The sequence below is a fragment of the Balaenoptera physalus genome (assembly GCF_965194825.1).
Source record: "Balaenoptera physalus genome assembly, chromosome: 18".
Taxonomy (NCBI): domain Eukaryota; kingdom Metazoa; phylum Chordata; class Mammalia; order Artiodactyla; family Balaenopteridae; genus Balaenoptera; species Balaenoptera physalus.
Window position 1 is genome coordinate 37,371,782 of NC_138899.1, and position 6,000 is coordinate 37,377,781.

At 33.3% G+C, this 6,000-nt stretch overlaps 1 long non-coding RNA gene across 1 annotated transcript in view; it reads left to right on the forward strand.

Moving 5' to 3' along the window:
* The window catches only part of LOC309647513, a 52,656-nt gene extending 48,457 nt beyond the window's left edge, over positions 1-4,199 (forward strand). The window contains exon 2 of the long non-coding RNA XR_014256102.1: positions 780-4,199. This is a non-coding gene — a long non-coding RNA (uncharacterized lncRNA). The remainder of the gene's footprint in view (positions 1-779) is intronic.
* The last annotated feature ends 1,801 nt before the right edge of the window (positions 4,200-6,000 follow it).

A 6,000-nucleotide genomic window follows, 5' to 3' on the forward strand; every position in this document is an offset into this window, starting at 1 on the left:
TGAGGCACACCATGTGTTCTCCCGGGGAGTTTATCCCTGGATCACGGGACCCTGGCAGTGACAGGCTGCACAGTCTTCTGGGAGGGGAAGTGTGGAGAGTGACCTGTGCTTGCACACAAGCTTTTTGGTGGCTGCAGCAGCAGCTTTAGCATCTCATGCCTATCTCTAGGGTCCATGTTGATAGCCACGGCTCGTGCCTGTCTCTGGAGCCCCTTTAAGTGGCGCTCTTAATCCCCTCTCCTCGCACACCAGGAAACAAAGAGTCAAGAAAAAGTCTCTTGCCTCTTCGGCAGTTCCGGACATTTTCCTGGACTCCTTCCTGGCTAGCTGTGGTGCACTAACCCCTTCAGGCTGTGTTCACGCAGCCAACCCCAGCCCTCTCCTTGGGCTCAGATCTCTGAAGCCAGAGCCTCAGTTCCCAGACCCCACCCATCCTGGCAGGTGAGCAGAAAAGCCTCTCGGGCTGGTGAGTGCTGGTTGGCACCTATCCTCTGTACAGGAATCTCTCCACTTTGCCCTCCGCACCCCTGTTGTTGCGCTCTCCTCCGTGGCTCCGAAGCTTCCCCCCTCTGCCACCCGCAGTCTCCGCCTGCATAGGGCCTTCCTAGTGTGTGGAAACCTTTCCTCCTGCACAGCTCTCTCCCACTGGTGCAGGTCCCATCCCTATTCTTTTGTCTCTGTTGTTTCTTTTTTATTTTGCCCTACCCAGGTACATGGGGAGTTTCTTGCCTTTTGGGAGGTCTGAGGTCTTCTGCCAGCGTTCAGTAGGTGTTCTGTAGGAGTTGTTCCACATGTAGATGTATTTCTGATGTATCTGTGGGGAGGAAGGTGATCTCCACGTCTTACTCTTCCGCCATCTTGAAGCCCCTCCTCTAACCTGCTTGTTATAATAAAACAGCTTCTTTCTATCTGAGAAGTCATAGCCAAAATATTCAACTTTAATTTTAGTTTTTTCATTCATAAAATTGGAATATGCCACTCTTTTAACCATTCAGTTCCATTTGGCTGATAGTATCTAGAACCAAATCTGTTCAATTTGTTCCATCTAGCAGTGAATTATCAAGGCTATTATCAATATGATAATAAGGCTATTATCAAACTGCTGGCTTCTAAGTTACATATACATTCATTCAAAGCTTAATAGAAAGCTTTAGTAATTGTGACAATGTGGGTTTAATAATATATAATAACTTTCAGAAAACTTATAGACCAATGAGTCAGAATACATAGTCCAGAGATATACCCATACTTAAAGGTTGATTGAATTTTGACAAAAGTGCCAAGGTAATTCATTGGGAAGGGGCGTGCCAGGATTTTAAAAGAATATGCTAAATATTAGATATCCATCTTTTTAAGGTTTGAAGTTCATTATTTTAACACTTGCTGCCTCCTACCATCAGTGCTTTTCTCCTTTTTCTCTGACTGATACCCTGATCTTTCATGGATATACTTAAGTAGTACTTAGTCAAAGCTTTTATCCCTACTCATCTGGAGATGCTGCCTTGATGTTAAGACTATTTTTCCTTTGTGCTTCTTTCATTACTCATTACAATGGATTGCACAACTTCACATGTGCTTTTCTTGCCTGCGAGATTGAATACATGCCAAGGGCAAAGAGCATGACTTACTCTCCTTTGACTTTTTCTTAATGCCTATCACATTGCTGACACATAATAGTGTTCCATAAATATCTATTGAATAATTAAACACAAAGACTTATGTAAAGGCCTTGTTATTGTCTAACTATACAGCTATTTTGTAAAGCCTGTAAGGGAAATGAATGAGCAAAGACACATTGAAGATTTTTACTAGCCTTTTAAAGGTAATGGGACACTATATATTAAATCATCTCACTGAACAGAAAGAGAATACAGGTTTCAAGAGTTAAATTTAGCATTATGTATTAGAAGCATCAGCTCATGAATGAATTTTGAAAATTTTCTCTCTGGCTATGATGAAAGAAAATTTTCACTTAGAATATTTATATGTATTTAAAATTCATTTGATATTTGTGTTAAACAAGCTACAAATATAATTTGATAGACTAAGTAGTAAATTTTCAACATACTATAATGATGTAAAATGTGAACTATATTGAAAAACCCTCTGAATGATGACATAGTTGTTTTATCAAAATACTGAAAGCTGAATACATTCAAACAAATCAGATGACAGCAGAATTTGATTATTAAGGTGTAAACTAATTCAAAATTATAAAACACCCAGAAGGGTAAGAATGTATACATTAAAAAGTGTTTGAAAGAGAAAATACAATTGACTTAACTCTTTTATTTATATATTAAACATTTTTAAGAATAACTACTATTTGCCACTTGGACTAAGCGTTAGTGATAAATTATGAAAGAGTCTGAAATACACCTTGTCCTTGTAAGGATAAAGCTTTGTTAAGAAAATAAAGGAACATGCTATCAAAAATCACTCAAGTATATTTTCAGTAGTAAATGTTGATTTTGAATTATGCAATCACCACATCCTTAAAATGAAGTTTTACCTTAGGACATAGAACATAGAAGCAAACACTAGAAATCATTTAATAACATCTTCACATTTATATATTTAAATAAATTTTCTAGAGACCCAAAGTTCATTGGTATAAATATTGGAAATAAAGACATTGTTTTTTGTTTTGCTTTGTTTTTAATAATATACTTTTTTCCTAGTGTAATGTGTTTTCTAATCAGGTGAAGAAAAACAATCTCTGTATATGGAACTTGCTTTTCTTCTCCATTAACTGCTATAGTTATTCCTAGTGTTAGTGTATAACTCACACCAATCCATATGTTCATGTCACACATTTAATATTTCTTCCCCCAAACAGATTGCTTTTAAAAATATTATATATCTTGGGAACTCTGTCATTTATCTTCTCTAACAGTCAAAAAATATGAGTTTCAACTTTCTACTTCTCTGCTTCTCACCAACATTTATTAGCTATCATGGTAATATAGAAAAGCTCAATAAATTTAATTTCAAAAAATAAATGCATAAGAATAATTTCAAGACACATACAATCTCCTTGAACACAGGTACATTCACTCATTTTGAATTAAGTCCTTTCATTTAGCTAATATTCATTTATAGCACATGCCTAGTTGTTTTTTGGGTTTTTTTAAATAAATATCAGGCATGTTTTCGTGGAAAAAAAATTCTTGCCTTCATTGGAGTTTATGTACTAATGGTGAAAAAAATTATTAAGTATTTAATATACATTCTTACAGTTTTTCATCCTTGTAGATTTTTCCTGTTTTTTTTTTAAATGTATTTTCAACTGGAACTAAATTTGTAAATTAATCTGGGGAATGCTTACAATGTTATGCTGTAATGGGCAATCCCACTACAAAAAAAACCTTGTTTTTGTCTCTGTATATTTCCTTAAAAATTGTCTTCTCCATAATTAATACGGCTGCATAGACGATTGGGAAAATCATTTGGGTCTTTTTCAACCAGCTCAGTAATCTAACACATTTTGTTACATAGCTCTCACTTTTCTTTCTTCTTAGTAGCTATTTCAAAACTTCTCTGCAATTGTAAAACTTCCCGTCTGATCTATCTTTTATATCACACACAAAACAGAAGCCATTAGGTAAGGACTCCTTCAATACCTTTCCACCCAGAAAATAACTTACCTATATGGCACTTGTATTTTTAGATTTCCCATCTTTTACTGTTGAAAAAAACCTGATTTGACTCATTTCTAAGGATAATAGTTCTAATATTCACGATTATTTCATCAGGACTTTCAATGAGAAAAAGTTTATTATTCATGATCTCTCTTTTTGAACCTCTCATTTCTACTAGATTATCTTCATTATATTTCTCTCTTCCCCATCACAGTCAAACTTTCTTAAGTGTTGGGTAAAGCTGATTTCTCTTCTTAATCAACTCTTCAAACTATGGCAATTTGGCTTCAACTTGCACACTACACTGAAATCTTTCTTGCAAAAGTCACCTACTAGCTCTGTTTTGCTAAATAAGACCATGCATAATGGCTAGGAAGGTAATCAATACCACACACTACAGGACTAGTTTTAGGGCATTTGAAACAAGTAGTAGAAAGATTAAAAATAAATGGATATTTCAGTTTTTGAGAGTAACAGACAGGTGTGATTTTTTTTTTTTTGCTTTTACTTTTTTAACTTTTTAAAAAATTTGTTTGTTGTATGACAATATATACTTTGGCACATCCAAGGTAATGGAATAAAGAGTTAATAGATTCTTCTTTTTAGCAGTAGGTAAAAATAAACTTAATTACACTGTACACCCAGATTTTTTCAAGATCTTTAAAACAAAGCTCAAAACATTTCCAATGTTTGTTGTTTATTAGCACAGTGACTTAAAGCAGCCTCTTCTCTGGAGTCATTCTCTTCAATCTTAAGAGACATGTTTTTGGTTTCTAATAAAATTATTCTCTATATATTACCACTGATCTTTACAGAGTAGCAGAGATTTATTATTTAGGACAGGGAAAACGAAAATGAACCATGAATTATATTCAAAGAGGGAAAGTCCTATAGAATGAGTTGTATAATAGTCACAAAGCATTTGAGCCAACTGGTGCCTGAATTCTTAGTTGGGGAGGTGGAAGTGCTAATCATAGTACAAGCAGACATTGAATTCAATTAATATGTGAATTGCAAATATTCTCTCTCAGTCTATATTTGTACATCACTCTCTTAACAATGTCTTTTGCAGAAGAAAAGTTTTAATAAGCACAATCTGTCATATTTTTCTTTCATGATTCTGCTTTTGGTGTCATATCAAAGAACTCTTTGCCTAACCCAGGCCATGAATATTTTCTTCCAAATTTTCTTCTGCAAATTTAAAACTTCTATTAGTTTTAAATTTTTATATGATACATTTTATTTTAATTTTGTAAGATGTGAGAATGAGGTTGAAGTTTTTTTCCTTGTGTGTTTTGTTTATTTTTGTTTTTTGTTTTTTCTTATAAATGTCCAAATTGCCAACATCATTTGTCAAAAAGATCATTCTTTCTTCATTGCATTACACCTTTGTCAAAAATCAATTGACCATGTTGTGTAATTATATTTTTCTGGAATCTACTTTTTCCATTGATCTATGTTTCACTCTTTTCACAAATAGCACATGTATTGCATTTTGTAGATTTCACAGTAAGCCTTAAAATCAGAGAGTGTGATTACTGCATTCTTATTTTTCAAAATTAGTTTGGCTATTCTAGTACTTTTGCCTTTACATATACGTTTAGAATCATCTTGTCTATATCTACACAAAAATCCTGCTGGCATTTTAATTAGCAGTAGTAAATTTGAAAATTAATTTGGGGAAGCTCTGCAATATTAAGTTTTCCAGTCCATGAATACAGTATAAATTTCATTTATTTCAGTCTTCATTGATTATTTTCATTAGTGTTTTGTAGTTTTCAGCATATAGAATCTGTATGTACTTGATACATTTATACCTTAGTATTTCTTGTTTTAGAGCTATTGTTAGTGAATTTTAAAAAAATAAATTTAAGTTTCTAATTGTATTCTGCTCCATTATAGAAATGAGATTGGTTTTGTGTGTTGAACTGGTATCTTTCAATATTGTTAAACCAATGTATTAGTTATTAGATTATTGGTGTGTCTGTAGAATTATTGGTGTTTTCTATATAGACAATCATGTTCTATATAGACAATCTCCAAATATACCTTATTTCTTCTTTTCTAATCTGTAATACTTTTATTTTTATGTTCTTAATTGCACTGTATAAGATATTCAGTATGATGCTACATAGTCATGTGGATAGTGGACATCCTCACCTTGCTCCTAATCTTAGTGGGAAAGCATTGTTTTTCATTAACGAGTATGTTAAGGAAGTTCACTTACATTTCTAATTTCCTGAGAGTTTTTATTTTGAATGAATGTTATATTTTGCTAAATAATTTTCTATATAAATTGGTAAGATCTTGTGGGTTTTCTTCTTTATGCTGAATTAAAATGACAGATTTCTGAATATTA